Source organism: Pseudophryne corroboree, chromosome 3 (assembly GCF_028390025.1).
Source record: "Pseudophryne corroboree isolate aPseCor3 chromosome 3, aPseCor3.hap2, whole genome shotgun sequence".
Classification (NCBI taxonomy): Eukaryota; Metazoa; Chordata; class Amphibia; order Anura; family Myobatrachidae; genus Pseudophryne; species Pseudophryne corroboree.
Window position 1 is genome coordinate 533,019,849 of NC_086446.1, and position 18,661 is coordinate 533,038,509.

General features: G+C 46.2%; 2 long non-coding RNA genes across 5 annotated transcripts in view; one reads left to right on the top strand and one right to left on the bottom strand.

Moving 5' to 3' along the window:
* LOC135056236 (uncharacterized) overlaps window positions 1-18,661 on the top strand; it is a 421,784-nt gene that overhangs the window by 395,256 nt on the left and 7,867 nt on the right. The window lies entirely within an intron of this gene.
* LOC135056235 (uncharacterized) overlaps window positions 1-18,661 on the bottom strand; it is a 236,939-nt gene that overhangs the window by 157,170 nt on the left and 61,108 nt on the right. The window contains exon 1 of one of the 2 annotated variants that reach the window (XR_010243928.1): window positions 13,933-14,088. The exons of the other annotated variant lie outside the window; for it this stretch is intronic. This is a non-coding gene — a long non-coding RNA (uncharacterized LOC135056235). Of the gene's footprint in view, window positions 1-13,932; window positions 14,089-18,661 lie in introns of those variants that run through there. 2 annotated transcript variants of the gene reach the window in all.

The window sequence follows — 18,661 nt, forward strand, 5'->3', positions numbered from 1 at the left end:
AACATGGGACGTGCTGGAATTTGCCCAGATGTAATGCACGCATAATATTGGTGGCGTTGTCCGATGTCACAAATCCCCAGGAGAGTCCAATTTGGGTAAGCCATTCTGCGATGATGTTCCTCAGTTTCCGTAAGAGGTTGTCAGCTGTGTGCCTCTTATGGAAAGCGGTGATACAAAGCGTAGCCTGCCTAGGAACGAGTTGGCGTTTGCGAGATGCTGCTACTGGTGCCGCCGCTGCTGTTCTTGCTGCGGGAGGCAATACATCTACCCAGTGGGCTGTCACAGTCATATAGTCCTGAGTCTGCCCTGCTCCACTTGTCCACATGTCCGTGGTTAAGTAGACATTGGGTACAACTGCATTTTTTAGGACACTGGTGACTCTTTTACTGAGGTCTATGTACATTCTCGGTATCGCCTGCCTAGAGAAGTGGAACCTAGATGGTATTTGGTACCGGGGACACACTAAATAAATTGTCTAATTCCCTGTGAATTAACGGTGGATACCGGACACACGTTTAACACCACCCTGGCTGCCAAGGCCTGAGTTATCTGCTTTGCAGCAGGATGACTGCTGTGATATTTCATCTTCCTCGCAAAGGACTGTTGGACAGCCAATTGCTTACTGGAAGTAGTACAAGTGGTCTTCCGACTTCCCCTCTGGACGATCGACTCCCAGCAGCAACAACAGCAGCGCCAGCAGCAGTAGGCGTTACACTCAAGGATGCATCGGAGGAATCCCAGTTAGGAGAGGACTCGTCAGACTTGCCAGTGACATGGCCTGCAGGACTATTGGATTTCCTGTGTAAGGAGGAAATTGACACTGAGGGAGTTGGTGGCGTGGTTTGCAGGAGCTTGGTTACAAGAGGAAGGGATTTAGTTGTCAGTGGACTGCTTCCGCTGTCACCCAAAGTTTTTGAACTTGTCAATGACTTCTGATTAATGCGCTCCAGGTGACGTATAAGGGAGGATGTTCCTAGGTGGTTAACGTCCTTACCCCTACTTATTACAGCTTGACAAAGGCAACACACAGCTTGACACCTGTTGTCCGCATTTCTGTTAAAATAATTTCACACCGAAGAGGTGATTTTTTTTTTGTAATTTGACCAGGCATGTCAATGGCCATATTTGTCCCACGGACAACAGGTGTCTCCCCGGGTGCCTGACTTAAACAACCCACCTCACCATCAGAATCCTCTTTGTCAATTTCCTCCTAAGCGCCAGCAACATCCATATCCTCATCCTGGTGTACTTCAACAGTGACATATTAAATTTGACTATCAGGAACTGGACTGCGGGTGCTCCTTCCAGCACTTGCAGGGGGCGTGCAAATGGTGGAAGGTGCCACCTCTTCCCGTCCAGTGTTGGGAAGGTCAGGCATCGCAACCGACACAATTGGACTCTCCTTGGGGATTTGTGATTTAGAAGAACGTACAGATCTTTGCTGTGCTTTTGCCAGCTTAAGTCTTTTCATTTTTCTAGCGGGAGGATGAGTGCTTCCATCCTCATGTGAAGCTGAACCACTAGCCATGAACATAGGACAGGGCCTCAGCCATTCCTTGCCACTCCGTGTCGTAAATGGCATATTGGCAAGTTTACGCTTCTCATCAGATGCTTTTAATTTTGATTTTTGGGTCATTTTACTGAACTTTTGTTTTTTGAATTTTACATGCTCTCTACTATGACATTGGGCATCGGCCTTGGCAGACGACGTTGATGGCATTTCATCGTCTCGGCCATGACTAGTGGCAGCAGCTTCAGCACGAGGTAGAAGTGGATCTTGATCTTTCCCTATTTTACCCTCCACATTTTTGTTCTTCATTTTTTAATGTGTGGATTATATGCCAGTAATATATATCAATAGCAATGGCCTACTGTACCGTACTGCTATATATATACTGGTGGTCAGCAAAATTCTGCACTGTCCTCCTACTATATACTGCGCACAACTAAAATGCAGCACAGGTATGGATGGATAGTATACTTGACGACACAGAGGTAGAGCAGTGGACTACTGTACCGTACTGCTGTATATATACTGGTGGTCACAGCAAAATTCAGCACTGTCCTCCTACTATATACTGCGCACAACTAAAATGCAGCACAGGTATGGATGGATAGTATATTTGACGACACAGAGGTAGAGCAGTGGACTACTGTACCGTACTGCTGTATATATACTGGTGGTCAGCAAAATTCTGCACTGTCCTCCTACAATGCAGCACAGATATGGAGCGTTTTCAGGCAGAGAACGTAGATATTTGCAGCACACTGAGCACAGATATTTGCAGCACACTGAACACAGAAAGTGAGCGAACGCAGCCACGTCCTCACGCTATCATCTCCAAAGCACGAGTGAAAATGGCGTCGTCGCGCGGCTCCTTATATAGAATACAAATCTCGCGAGAATCCGACAGCGGGATGATGACGTTCGGGCGCGCTCGGGTTAACCGAGCAAGGCGGGAAGATCCGAGGCTGTCTCGGAACCGTGTAAAATGGGTGAAGTTCGGGGGGGGTTCGGATCCCGAGGAACCGAACCCGCTCATCACTAGTAACAATGTAACTATACTTCGTACGGTGATGAGGCCAGACAGGACTGAAGTATCTCAAGGTCGTGCAAAGTGCTATAGTTCTCCATATCTGTAAAAAATGGATTGGTTTCAAATTTCTCTAGCATCCATAAGGGATACTGGGGACAGATTAGTACGATGGGTACAGACTGGTCCAAAGGAGCCAGTGCACTTTAAATTTCTTCCACTGGGTGTGCTGGCTCCTCCCCTCTATGCCTCCTCCCACAGGCAGTTTAGAAAAAAGTGCCCTCAGCAGAGGACGCACACTCTGCAAGCTCCAGAGTTTTTTCTTCAATTTCCTCTAGAGTTTTATTTCTTTCGGCATGCTGTTTGGGCAACAGCATACCTGTACCGTGGGAGTTAGGAAGGGGGGGGGGGGGGGGGTGCGGTCACTGGCCTCTTGAGGTGAAGAGCCACTTCCCCGATGCAGGACCACCAAGGGGCTGTTTGTTCAGCGGGGCATGGCTCCTTGGCTGTCGCAGCTGCAGCAAACTGCACACTCCTAACGCTGCCTGAAGGTGATCATCGGTGGGGGGTTCCCCGGTTTAATGTGCGGCTGAAGCGCGGGTGAGGCATATGGGTGCCTCCTGGGGGGGGGCTCGCTGTAGCCTCTGCGTGAGACTGGCTAATATCAATTGCACCAAACATTTATGTGAGGCTACATACATTGGGAGACATGGCCAGTGTAAATATTCAATGGCAGCTCTGGTGCAATGGCGGGGGCGGAGCTACACGAGAGCGGGCTCAGCGGCATTTTGGCCCCTTCCTCTGCATAGCAGCAGCAGCCTCAACAGCTCCTCCATATCAGTCCCTGGAACGCTGGTACCGGGTGTAGAAGGGAAGAGCTGCTATATTTGTCCACAAGTAACATCCTTCTGAGGGATTTTTCATATTATAGTCTCACTGTTGTTTACACAAAAAACGCTGACAGCCTCACTGGGGCTGTGAAGCACTGGGGTCCTCTCTCCTCTCATATGCAATAGGGCAGGCTTGTAAAATAAATAAGGCTGTGTTGTGTGTGTATTATTGGATCCTCCTCACGACGGATGCGAGTCTGAGAGGATGGGGAGCTGTCATCCAAGGGGCGCAGTTCCAGGGCAGGTGGTTTGTCCAAGATGCCCTACTTCCAATCAACTGTCTGGAACTTCGGGCTATCTACAATGCTCTGATTCAGGCATCCCCTCTACTCTGGGATCAGGCGATCCAGGTGCAGTCGGACAACGCCACGGCGGTGACGTACATCAATCGACAAGGAGGGACAAAAAGCAGGGCCTGCATTCAAGAAGTGTCGAGAATACTCCTCTGGGCAGAAAGAAATGCAAGAGCACTGTCCGCAATTTTAATTCCGGAAGTGGACAACTGGGAAGCGAACTTCCTAAGTCGCCACGACCTCCATCCGGGGGAGTGGGGACTATACCCTCAGGTGTTTCAACAGATCATCGACAGGTGGGGATGCCCACAGATCGACTTGATGGCCTCTCGTCTCAACAAAAAGCTTTGCTGTATTTGCTCACGAATCAGGGACCCTCAGGCGAGTGCAGTGGATGCGCTGACATCGCCTTGGCCTTACCAGCTGGTCTACCTGTTTCCTCCGATTCCGCTGATCCCAAGGGTGCTCAAGCAGATCAGACATCAAAGAGTGGAAGCAATCTTGATTGCCCCGGATTGGCCCAGAAGACCGTGGTACGCTGCTCTTCTGGACATGTCCGGAGAGGACCCTTGGTCTCTACCACTAAGAAGGGATCTTCTTCAACAAGGACCGTTCATCTACCCGGACTTACGGCGGCTTCGTTTGACAGCATGGAAGTTGAGCGGAACATCCTAGCTCACAAAGGGCTTTCCAGAAAGGTCATTGCCACTATGGTGCAAGCCAGAAAACCTGTGATGTCAAAACACTATCATCATATCTGGCGAGATATGTCTCTTGGTGCGAGGAACGCACATATCCCTCTGTAGAATTCAACTTGGGAAGGTTCCTACGGTTCCTGCAGGCTGGAGTGAATAAAGGCTTACATCTGGGATCCATTAAGGTCCAGATTTCAGCTCTTTCCATCTTCTTACAGAAGAAGTTGGCTCTCTTGCCGGAAGTTCAGACCTTCTTGCAAGGGGTGCTTCATATACAACCTCCATTCGTGCCGCCTACGGCACCTTGGGATCTGGATGTAGTGTTACGCTTTCTACAGTCCTGCTGGTTTGAACATGACGACGGTAGAAGATAAGTACCTCACGTGGAAAACGGTGATGTTACTGGCCCTGGCTTCTGCTAGGCGTGTCTCAGAATTGGGGCCTTGTCGTGCAAAAGTCCGTACTTGGTCTTTTACGAGAACAAAGCAGAGCTCAGGACTAGACAGCAGTTCCTGCCGAAGGTGGTCTCCGCGTTTCACTTGAATCAACCTATTGTGATTCAGTCCAGTTCTGACACTTCTGCTCCTCCGGAGGCATTGGATGCTGTGCGAGCCTTGAAAATGTATGTCAAAAGGACGGCTCGGATCAGGAAGATGGATTCCTTGTTCGTGCTCTATAACTGAGCTGTAGGAAGAGGCATAGAGGGGAGGAGCCAGCACATCCAGTTGAAGAAATATAAAGTGCACTGGCTCCTTTGGACCCGCCTAGACCCATCGTACTAATCTGTCCTCAATATCCCTTATAGACTACTCGAAAGGGATTTACCGCTAGGTATTTAAAATCCTATTTTTGCATTTGGAATATAAATTTAATCTGTATTCCAGGGTTTGCCTTCAGAGTGCAGACTCACCATTTTAATGAAAAGCAAGTTATATGGCTTTTAATTAAATACGTTTATTATAAGAGAGAAATATTTGGGAAAGCAGCTTTTTAGCAGCTTCGAACACATTTTCCAGAACCACGCAATGCTGTCTGCATCCGCTCGCCTCAGGCAGGTTTAGTGCACAAATAAATCGGAGCCAGCAAGTGCTGACAGATTATTATGCAGTGTGACAGTAAGAGGAGAGACTGCCCGCCTCCTTTAGCCTCCAAAGCAGAGAGATGTGCTGGGGGGACTTGTAGGTGTCAGAGTGGGGGGAAAGGTTAGCATGTAACCAGACAATGACAAGGCAGATAGATGATTCTGAGCTCCAACAGGAAAAACCTGTGCAGTATCGGAATCAGAGCTGTTAGAAAAGAACATATCTGTCTGTTTTGGCTATACACTTCCACACCCTATTAAACTAGCACACTTACTTTTTTGTGTTTTTAAATAAATAATCAGAAACTCATTTATAAAATACAGTATTGATGAACAGTACTAATTATTTGTACATTTTAAGATGTTGTAATTGGTTAACCGATGTTAATTAGAAAGGAAATCCATTGATAAGGAAACCCCTGGCTTCTCTGTAAAGTGAACTTATTATGTGGGGAGAGAGCACAAAGCGAGAAAGTCTGGATGAAGATACAGTAGGTTAGTTCTGTGATGAATATACTGAGAAAGAATACAAATATTTTCCTTGTCTGAAGATACTGAACTTCTAGGTTTAAAACAAGTTTTTGGATGTCCCTTTCAAGTTTCTGTTGCTGTATATTATTTTCTATAATTGTGTAAAACTGATGATCACATGAATGACAATTATGGACACTGAGAAATAAAATCCCAGTTAGAACACATACTGTATTTAGCATTAACTAGAGGGTGATTCATAATGTAGAGATTTTAATGTCGGCTTTTACTCCAGCAGTTTTATTAAAGGCAAAACCTGGAGTGTTGCTTTGAAAAATACTTGCCGACTTTAATACAATTGCCATTTGTTAAATAAATAGTACAAATTCATGATACAATGGGCTGGATAAATACCAGAAACCAGACACTCAATGTGCCCTAAAATACTACTTGTGGGTAACGTTTGGGAGCCATTTCTATTGATGTGAATATTTCCTTGCTCCTTTACGACTGTAGGGTTTGCATCTCTAAAGGGGGGTACTGACGGGGGAGATGTGTGCTGAGTGATATTAACACAGACTGCTCAGCACACATCTCTCCCCCCGCTCAGCACAGCGCGATGTGCTGAGCGAGGGGACGGACGGACAGACGGACAGCCGCTCACTTCACACAACGATGAAGTGAGCGACCCGCTACATTGAGCCTGCATGCAGGCTCAATCTAGCACTGGCGATAGCGATGCGCGGGGTTGCGCATCGCTATCGCTGGGGGGCATACACACGACAGATCCCTGTTGAAATTTAAGCAATCTGGTCAGATTGCTTAGATTTTAAACACGGATCTCTCCGTGTGTACCCCCTTTTAGTGACCAGACCAATTTACCTTTCAACTTACTCAGCCTGGCCGATGCCTAAAGCCATTGCAATGGTTAAACAGATCCGCGCTAATACAAGCAAGAGGTGTCTATCTCCTACAGACACCTCTGACTGCATTACAATTTTAATGATATGGAATTCCACAGCTACTTCCTTGTGGTTGTTCAATTCCATACAATCATGAATCAGGCCCCTAGTGTACTAAGAGCCTGACTCATGTTTGTAAGTAAAGCAAAAAAGCAAGCAACTGGGCAAACCCATGTTGCACTGCAGGTGGGGTAGATGTAACATGCAGAGAGGTGGGATATGTTCAAACTGAAATCTAGATTGCAGTGTAAAAATAAAGCGGTCTAGATTTTTGTGGGCTACATGTGAATGCAGCCAGCATTTACACCGCACAGAAAAAAATATAACCCACCCAAATCTAAATCTCTCTGCACATGTTACATCTGCCCCACCTGCAGCACAACATGGTTTTGCCCAGTTGCCTGCTTTTTTCCTTTGCTTACAAACATGAATCAGGCCATAGGTACCTACATTAATTCTGTGCTGCAAAGGAATTAGTATAAAGTCACAGAAAAAGCATAACAATGCATAGCGCAAGTCATTCATATTGGACCTGTCTTTAGCCTTTTACAAATACTGCATACTTTTCCTCAGTGTTTCTTCTTATTTCGGTTATAGGGGGTTATTCAGAGTTGTTAGCAAACTAAAAGTTAGCAATAGGGCAAAACCATGGGGGTAATTCCAAGTTGATCGCAGCAGGAAATTTTTCAGCAGTTGGGCAAAACCATGTGCACTGCAGGTGGGGCAGATTTAACATGTGCAGAGAGAGATAGATTTGGGTGTGGTGAGTTCAATCTGCAATCTAAATTGCAGTGTAAAAATAAAGCAGCCAGTATTTACCCTGGACAGAAACAAAATATCCCACCCAAATCTAACTCTCTCTGCACATGTTATATCTGCCCCCCCCCCCCCCCTGCAGTGCACATGGTTTTGCCCAACTGCTAAAGAAAAATTCCTGCTGCGATCAACTTGGAATTACCCCCCATGTGCACTGCAGGAAGGGCAGATGTAACATGTGCAGAGAGTTAGATTTGGGTTGGGTGTGTTCAAACTGAACTCTAAATTGCAGTGTAAAAATAAAGCAGCCAGTATTTACCCTGCACAGAAACAATATAACCCACCCAAATCTAACTCTCTCTGCACGTGTTACATCTGCCACACCTGCAGTGCACATTGGGGGTAATTCCAAGTTGATCGCAGCAGGATTTTTGTTAGCAATTGGGCAAAACCATGTGCACTGCAGGGGAGGCAGATATAACGTGCAGAGAGAGTTATAGGCCCTACACACATGCCGATTTTTGGAAAGATATGAATGATCTCGTTCATAAATGAACGAGAACTCGTTCATATCTTTCAGTGTGGAGGCTCCAGCGATGAACGATGCGCGGTCCCGCGCTCGTTCATCGCTGGTCTCCCGTCGGCTGTGCATGCAGGCCAATATGGACGATCTCGTCCATATTTGCCTGCACTTCAATGCAGCCGCGTGACGGGGGGAGTGAAGAAACTTCACTCCCCCCGTCACTGCCCCCCCGCCGCCGGGTCGCTCGTCGGCCGTATCCGCCGTCGGGCAGCTCGGCGGCGGGTCGGCCAGTGAGTAGGGCCCTTTAGATTTGGGTGGGGTGTGTTCAAACTGAAATCTAATTTGCAGTGTAAAAATAAAGCAGCCAGTATTTACCCTGCACAGAAATAAAATAACCCACCCAAATCTAACTCTTTCTGCACATGTTATATCTGCCTCCCCTGCAGTGCACATCGTTTTGCCCAATTGCTATCAAAAATCCTGCTGCGATCAACTTGGAATTACCCCCATGGTTTTGCCCAATTGCTAACTTTCTTGGTTTGCTAACAACTCTGAATAACCCCCATAGTGGTACTTATGATTAGTATTGTTTTAGGAAAGAAAATTAGAATAAAGTTGTACATTAAGAATAATGCTGCATGTCACGTGTCACTGTCTTTTGCTTTTTTTACCCTAAATCAGTGGTTCCCAAACTGGGTGCACTTGCAGGGGTGTCATGGGTTGTTTGTCTATATAAAAAATGTTATGGTCCGTGTGACAGAGGGAAACAAGTGCTGGTGACAGCCAATTATAAGATATGTTAACAAACAGAAGTGCAGCCCTGTCCAGCAGCACATAACTGACGCTAAGCATAACAGGTAAGCACAAGTTATTTCATTTATTAATTTATGCACAATTTCTCAATAAAATACTTTGGACTAGGAGTGGATTAAAAAATGCTGACGTGTTGTGAAAAAATGCTAGGGTGTCGTGATGATAGAGAGTTTGGGAACTACTACCCTAGGGGGGTAATTCCAAGTTGATCGCAGCAGGAATTTTGTTAGCAGTTGGGCAAAACCATGTGCACTGCAGGGGAGGCAGATATAACATGTGCAGAAAGAGTTAGATTTGGGTGGGTTATTTTGTTTCTGTGCAGGGTAAATACTGGCTGCTTTATTTTTACACAGCAAATTAGATTGCAGATTGAACACACCACACCGAAATCTAACTCTCTCTGCACATGTTAAATCTGCCTCCCCTGCAGTGCACATGGTTTTGCCCAACTGCTAACAAAATTCCTGCTGCGATCAACTTGGAATTACCCCCTAGATTGTGTACATTTACCTCAATTTTGCTAGTTCTTCCTCAATTTTGCGTCTTAGGGCCTGATAGGTTACATCCATCTCAGATGGTGAGTCAACTGCGCATGGCAGGACCAATTCTGTGAATGTTCAGTATGACTCCTGCGAGATTCCACACACTGCTCGCTAAGTCACAGCCTGATTGACAGACTGCCGGAGTTTGGGGGCAGATTGGATGGAGCAGGCCATCGCTCTCATATTCTGGGAGTGGCAAGGCCAGGGTCTTCCTCTTCCGACACAGATTCCTAACCTTGCTAAGCAGTTCCGGCGGTCATTCTAAGTAAGCTCTGGCTTACTCAGAAGACCGATGCTGCCAACATTGCCGCCGATAGTCACAATGGTGATCCAATGCTGCATCTTTGGATGTAGAGTTTGGATTACAGATCCAGAAGTAACTGACTGACTTCTAAATTTAACACTGGTATAACAAATATACTGTTGATATAACAATTATGCAACAATTACACTGGGATGCAACAGAACAGTGTAGAAGTAAGCTGGGTAATTTCAGCTACAGAAACAAATCCAGTTAGCTGGCCATGCAAGGGTGGCCCTAGCATAATATCAAAACCTTTATCTATACTCCCCTTCTCTCCCGGAAGTTACGGAGACTCCCTATTTTTGGGAAGCCTCCCACACCCCCGGAACAGCAAGTAGATCTCCAGAATCTACCCTAGTAAAGCGGGTAGAACAGAGAGATAATCACCAGCATTTGCATTTCCGCGGGGAAGGGCTAAAATGGTGCAGATCACAGGCTTGATGATGTCAGAGCCCTCTCCCCCCCCTTCCCCCCGCCCCCGGAAGTTCCCTGCCCTGTCTCCTCTCTGGGCTTCTCCTGGAGAGGATAAATGAAAAGTAGGTAAGTATGCCATTAGCCCATTCACTTGTATTAAAGAACAAGTGAATGGATGCAAGAATGATATAAGGACAATATCTAGCTGATCATTGTGTACTTTGGTCTCCCCACATCAGTGTAAGACTAGAGGCATAGCTGGATCACCTATTAGGCAACCAAGGCTCCTGTATAGGGCCCAGTGGGCACTGTGGGGCCCAGATTATCACAACATGTTCTTGTATTGCTTTTTTGGACAAATGAAGGTACTGTAGTAAGGGCACCCAGGCCAGCATCTAGAACCCCAGGGGTTCCTCAGCTGGTTCTAAGGGTTGGCAGTTTGATTATATAGACTTGCGCTATCTGTAAAGAGGGCTCCCTCCCATATTCTGTATAAGGTGTGAAATTATATTTTCTATGTAAAGTGGCCCTACACTTTTGGCAACCCCTTCTTTGTGACATATAGGCCTATGAATACTAAATTACAGTGTATATATATCACGTTCTCATTAACCTTTGTTCCCAGGTCGTTTGAGAATCTTCTAGGGTTGGCCGTTGTTTTAGTGTTTTGCCAAAAATGCAACTAAGTTGCACGCAATGCGACTAGGACGCACGAGGAGACTGTACGGATTAATTTGATATATGATACTTTTACATACGTCTGCAACTGAGTTACAAAGTGCTACAATGTTGCAGCTGTTTTGCTCCGTATACAGTCACACACAATATACAAGTGTCGTATATCAAATTAATCAGCACAGTCTACATTAGCAGAGTTGCACGGAACCTGGCGGCCCACTCACGCCATTCATCTTGTGCTGCATGGCGTATTGAGGTTAGATGTATGAGGACATATTTATATGGGGAATCGCAAAGTTGAAATCAAGTCTGCTGTAATTGCACTCACATTGCATGCACAGTATTAAATGTGTATATTCAATCATATGCAGAGTTGTAAGCATTTATCATTTATTTAGTAACGGTTATTTATAGAGTGCACACATATGTCTCAGCGCTTTACAGAGAATACTGTATTTAGACACATCAGTCCCTGCCCCAGTGGAGCTTACAATCTACTGAATATTCCCTCTCTCTCTCTCTGTATCTCACACACACACACACACACACACACACACACACACACACACACACACACACACACACAGCATCTCTGTGACTGCACCTTCACTATCATTGTGCACTGGAAACAGCGTTATACCTGGTGCAAATAAGTCAGAAAACAGGTGCGATCACGCGTACGTACAACTCTGCATAGCCTGCTATTGCACTGACACACCCTCGCTACATGTGAATGCCGCGTTACAACCCAGTTATGGGCCTAATTAGAAGAAATCAGGCTATTCGGAGCCGGAGCTGACGTCACACACCCACCCTGAAAACGCTGGGGAACGCCTAAGTTTTTCCTGACACTCCCAGAAAACGGCCAGTTACCACCCACAAACGTCCTCTTCCTGTCAATCACCTTACAAACAGCCGTACAATCAAAATGTTTGCACCATCCTGTCGCTGTTTGGCGGTGCGCGTGCGCATTGCGGTGCATATGCATGCGCAGTAGTTTGATAATCGCCCGCTGTGAGATAACGCACAGCAGCGATCAGGCCTGAATCGGACCCTATGTCCCTTCACCTACAAATAGAGAGACAACTGAGATACATCGCATATCTACTTGTGCCCTTGGCTCTGGAGCATATGCGGTGCAAAAAACACACAGGATACGTCCACAGACCGACTTGTGTTCGGCTCTGCATCAGTAATTATCAACCGTGACTTCAGCACCTGATTGGCTGACCGTGGCTTCTTTCCTATCTGAGCCTAGGGGGTAATTCCAAGTTGATCGCAGCAGGAAATTTTTTAGCAGTTGGGCAAAACCATGTGCACTGCAGGGGGGGCAGATATAACATGTGCAGAGAGAGATAGATTTGGGTGTGGTGAGTTCAATCTGCAATCTAATTTGCAGTGTAAAAATAAAGCAGCCAGTATTTACCCTGCACAGAAACAAAATAACCCACCCAAATCTAACTCTCTCTGCAAATGTTATATCTGCCCCCCCTGCAGTGCACATGGTTTTGCCCAACTGCTAAAAAATATCCTGCTGCGATCAACTTGGAATTACCCCCCTAGTTGTTTTCACATTCCTCTCCAGCTCTTGAAGCTACCAACCCATCCATGTCTTCAGCACTCACAGCTGTGTTCTCCCTACATTAGAGAACAGCACAGTCCAGCAGATAAAATCTTACACCAACAGGAGACCTTAGAGAGGGACACCATCAGAAAGCGCTACAAGTAACGGAAGTTGGAGGGAGAATTTCCCAAAAAGGACAACCAATTTACTATAACGTATGCAGAAACAAACCTACTTACATTGGCCCTCATTCCGAGTTGTTCGCTCGCAAGCTGCTTTTAGCAGCATTGCACACGCTAAGCCGCCGCCCTCTGGGAGTAAATCTTAGCTTAGCAAAATTGTGAACGAAAGATTCTCAAAATTGCGAATAGAAATTTCTAAGCAGTTTCTGAGTAGCTCGACACTTACTCTGCCACTGCGATCAGTTCAGTCAGTTTCGTTCCTGGTTTGACGTCACAAACACACCCAGCGTTCGCCCAGACACTCCCCCGTTTCTCCAGCCACTCCCGCGTTTTTCCCAGAAACGGCAGCGTTTTTCCGCACACACCCATAAAACGGCCAGTTTCCGCCCAGAAACACCCACTTCCTGTCAATCACACAACGATCACCAGAACGAAGAAAAAACCTCGTAATGCCGTGAGTAAAATACCAAACTTCTTAGCAAATTTACTTGGCGCAGTGCGAACATTGCGCATGTGCAGTTTGCGGAAAATCGCTGCGATGCGATGAAAAAGAACGAGCGAACAACTCGGAATGAGGGCCATTATTAACATGGTACAAAAAGCTGAAAGTGACAGCTCTCAATAATAAGTCAAAAGAAGGGAAGTGCAACAAATAAAAACATGGCAGGAGGGGGTGATAATGAAGACCCACAAACATTGAAAGACATTTAGGTGTTGATTTAGAGTCGCACAGAAGTCAGACACAGATGTGGCGCATTAATAAATAGAGATCTTCACCTGTATGCAGAGTTGGCCGTGACTCCAATCCCTATCCATTTGCTTGTGTAAGTAAGTATTGGTCATCACTGTCAGTGCCCAATGCACCAGCCTTATACTTGGTGCAACTCTGAATCAGCACCTAAATGTTTCAGAGCAGCAATACTTCATTGCTATCACTTACCATTGCACCACTTATGTGCAGTTTGTTTGGGATTCCAATAACCCTGGTATCTTCAATTCAACTCCTAGCTGACCCTCTTCTCATTTACGTCAGTCAGTTAGTATAAAATATTATTAAATAGCAAATTATCACAGCCAAAGGCCTGAATAATACACTCTATGTGCAGTTTTCAGCTTTAGTGTACTGCTTGAACTTCAACCTGTGCTGAATAGAACTGTACAACATAAGGTTAATATTTATTCAGAAAAATAGGTATTTCCTAACCTTCTGGAACCATTCATATACTGTACCTGCATTGTTTGGGTAAGTGACTTCCACTCTGAAATGCCATTTGTCCATGAGGCTGACAGTAGCCGCCGCTTAGCCAGTTTCTTATTTATGGAACGCTGCTGATAATTAAGTGGTATCTTAAAATACCACCCAGGTGCGTCACACCCCCTCTAAATCCTGCAGCGCTCACCACCACAGCTCGTCCCAGTTTATTTTTCCAAGTGCTAAACACGTACCTCAGCATTACAGTATATTTCCAGCATGAGATGCCATTCTGTTGGTGATTAAAGGGATTCCCAGGGGGCTGCATTTAGTACCTAGGCAAGGACGGTGCAACCTCTGCACATCTGATGTGGCTCTGAGCCGTCCGCCCCACATTGGACCAGAAACTAAATTAATCACAGACCTGTACTTGGTAAGTTTGTTCTAGGACTGATGTCGGTTAAATCTTTTTAAACCGAGACGCTTTCACTGATCAAATAAAAACATACTTGTCTTTCCAAGCCTCACAGGTCACTGAGTACACAGGGGCTCTTTGCTCTAGAATTTCTGTAGAAAAAATAAAAAAAAAATAACGCTTTTCAGTGTTATTGGTCTATATCATCTCTCACAAGCAGTGACTTTTCTCTGCTGTTTTTCTTGGGTAGAGTCACGTTCAAGACTAGGATTTCAATCATTGTAGAATAGTTGAACAGGTAAAATGAAAAATGTTTTTTTTTGTGTTGTTTTTTTTTTAATGAGCCCCTTTGCGCTAAAATTATAGAGGGTGATTCAGAGCTGATCGTAGATGTGCGAAAAAACGTATATCAATGAGCACAATCTCTGACATGCACAGGGTTAGTCCGCCCCGCATGCCGGGTCCTACCCCCCTTTCCCAACACACGTGCAGAAGGATCGCACAGCAGCGATGGTTTTCATACCTGGCGAGTAGCTCCCTGCCTACGCAGCCTAGCTGTGAAGGAAGGTGGCTACCTGCCATGTTTTTGTCCACAGCAACTGTGTGTGATGTCACGCAGCCGCTGCGGTCCGGCCCGCAAATGGTCTGGACACGTCTGCGTTGTCGGGACCGCACCCCTTACAATGCCGCATACACGCCCCTCCCCCAATGCCACCGACACGCCCTACAACCAACCTCACGTGTGCGCACGCGCAGTGCAGCTTCTGTGCGTGCGCATACCTCACCGGACACCAGACTGCGAACGCTGCCTCTGCTGCGTTCCAGTCTGAATCACTCTCATAGTATGATATCAGCTGTGATGTCCTATCCATTATGTTGCATAAATAAGATGACTATTAAACAATAACTCGACAGTGTTGAGAGTTTGTGTTTAGTGACACATAGTTGGCAATTGCCCTACTCCCAGGCTAGATTTGTCCTTACAGATGTGTGTGGGCTACTTTTGGCTAGATTAATGTAGATAAACTCTTCTACTTTTTGGTAAAGAGCGTTGCTCTTCAGTGAGCCACTTATATACAGTATGCCTGCCCCTGGTGACACAGCATCTGCATAATATCAGCAGCCTCAGCTGATTAGAATGGAAAGTGATTGTCACTTGGTTCAACTTATGCTATATAGTGTAACCAACCAATACTTAAAGATAGGATCGGGTTCCTGCATTTTAAATAAATCATGATTTGTTTTGATTTTTTTTTTATCTCCCCCATTGTATATTGTTGTGTGGGTGCCAAAACATAATGGGCACCCACCAGAGCTAGTCAATTGTTCCCCCCTGTTGGGCGGGAATGCCCTGTGTGCGCACCCATTAGTGCTGGGTTTAGCCGCGCAAAGCAGCTAAACCTGTCTAAAGTCCTGGTTAGGGAGGCTGGAGGCTGCGAGCTGAAATGCGTCCCCTGCCTGCACGCCTGAACGGTGCAATCATTTAATTGCTCCACTAGGCACCATCTAAGGGCAGCCAGGGCAAACAACAATTGAATTCTCCCTTATGTGTGTATACGGGTTGCGTTTATAATACCGACGCCGGGATCCAGGCATCTGAAAGTCCCGCCGGTCAGCATGCCGACCAACAGGGACTATTCCTACTCGTGGGTGTCCATGACGCCCACAGAATGGAAATAGAACCTGTGGCATACTTGCCTACTTTTGAAAAAGCATTTCAGGGAGATGTGAAAGTAACACCTATCAGCACGGACGTGTACTGCTACATCTGAGAGACGGGTCATAAAAATTACTTGCATCCAAATGTAAATGACCCCAAAGTTAGTAAGATCTACTGTACTTGTGGGAGAAGAGACAGTGATATTTTTCAGGATATGTTTGTGTATTGTGTTTTACAAGAGCTTCCACAGACTGTAAGTGGCCATGAGAAACCTTATGTAAAATGCATGTAGCCATAGTGATCATTGCGCCTTATACCCTATACAGGGAAATGGCATTGATGAGCCCATTTGAATGTATATACTGTATCCCTGATTTCTTCCCCCCCCCCCCCCCCAAACAATGTAACAGCTGCATAATGGGGATAAGGTGCAATCAGGGAGATTTCTGGACTAGTCAGGGAGTCAGGGAGATTGCTGCTATTTCAGGGAGTCTCCTGCAGAATGAGGGAGGGTGGGTAACTATGACCTGTGGCGAGTGCAGCGAGCCTGCAAGGGGCTTCATTGTGCTCCCCCCCCCCCCCCCAGCCGGCCATCCAACAGCCGGGATCCCGCCGTCTGTATTCGCCGGTCACACATACCCTGTGTATACAGTGTAATAGAAATGTACTAAGATTAAGCACACAGTGGTCTGGATATGTTGGGAGGTCTAGTGTTCTCTGTCAAAATACTATTGTATGCACACACATATATTCGAAATCACAACAGAATGATGTGACAATATAAAAGCAGGGCTCCAAAGTCCTATAAACTATTTCAGGGTCAGGTGCAGCCGTGGCTGTGTACACAGGAAGAAGATATTTCACATGAATCAGTAATACGGATGAAGACTAGAGTTGGCAGGTAGCAGCAAAAATATAATAAATACTTAATATAAAAAGCTGACCACCAGCTGAACAGCTCTGATTGATTATGGCAATTTTACTGAGCAGGATTAATAATACCAGGGCCTCAAATGACAGGTTGTTATAAATAGTGTGTACCGTAATTAAAGTATAAAACCGGCTGCGTATTGAGCCCACACAATACAGAGCTACTGTGATCCTTGTCTTCAGGAACTTGATTTCTCTCTATTTGTAGCAGGCCATTTTTCTAACAGTGTCCTTCTGCCCCCATCCCCTTCCATAACAGTGGAAATCCATATACTGACTCTTGTATAAAATGTGTGTTGTACTGAGTTAGATGCTTTGTATCATTCTAACACTTTTCTAATTAATTTGTGCCTGGGAGACTACATAGGTATGTGTCATGGGGTGGTCTTCAGTATGCCGGCTGTTGGGATCCCGGCGTACAGTATACCGGCGCCGGAATCCCGACACCCGGCATACCGACAGGTATTCTCCCTCGTGGGGGTCCACGATCCCCCTAGGGGGAGAATAACATAGCGTGGCCACCGTGTCCGCAGCGTGGCGAGCGCAGCATGGCGAGCACAGCATGGCGAGCCCGCAAGGGGCTCATTTGCGCTCACCACACTGTCGGTATGCCGGCGGTCGGGCTCCCGGCGCCGGTATGCTGGTCGCCGGGAGCCCGACCGCCGGAATACCATACTACACCCGTGTCATGTGTCTATGCGCAAATGTAAGCCTGCATTCATGTTACCGAGTAGCTTTGACTGCGGGATGCAGTTAATTTGCTGATGGTCGGGATCCCGGCGCTCAGGATACCTACGCCGGAATCCCGACAGCTGACAACCGGAATCCCGGCTAACAGGGGCTATTCCCACTTGTGGGTGTCTACAACACTCACAAAGTGGGAATAGAACCTTTGCGCTCGCCCCGCTGCCGGCATACTGACGTCCAGGATGCCTTTGTCGGTACACTGACGTCCGGGATCCCAGCCGTCGGTATATCATACTGATCACTTGACTGCATATAAAGGTATAAAAGTAAAAATGAACCCAGTTTATTTGAAGCCTTGCAAATACAGAAAAAAGACACTAACTATAACCCCCTTATGCTACTGGGAACACTGGGATAATTGTGCCTCTTTCCATGTACAGTACAGTATCTGATAGCAGGTTTGATTGTTTTATTTATTTATTAATTTATTTAAACTCTTCGGAGATATAGCCCTTAATTTCTGGTAAGAAAAAGGAAAATTGGCCACGCTTCCAAGTGAACAACAAGCTGAACAGCCAGTGTGAGCAGCCTGTTTAAATATGGGTGAAATTCTGGCCACAGAATCTTTCAAACACACTGAATCAAAATAATTCTGCCACATTTTTCAATATTTTTTTTTCCACCGCAGAGGCGTCAGCGAGGCCCCTCTGACCCATCCGAAAGGGGGGAACTTTTCTACCAGTTCCCCCCTTTTCTTCCCTCAGCCTACCTGTGTCATGCATGAAAATGAAGGCTGGGAGGGTTAGCTGATATCCCCAGTGAGCAGGCCTCGCCAGAGCTACTGCACTCAGCTAGATAAAGACTCTTTTGAGAGGCAAGGAGCGCAGTTGCCAGCTTGGCATTCCCTATTTTGGGACAATGCCACATTTGGAGACTGACAGAGAGCAATCACAAGATACCAATGTGCTAGCAGGACGATCCAAAGTATAAGTATATATGAAATGAAAAACTTTAGCGTCCAAGTAAAATTTGACATGACTCAAATTCTGAACCTCCTACCTATCTTAAACCCTGG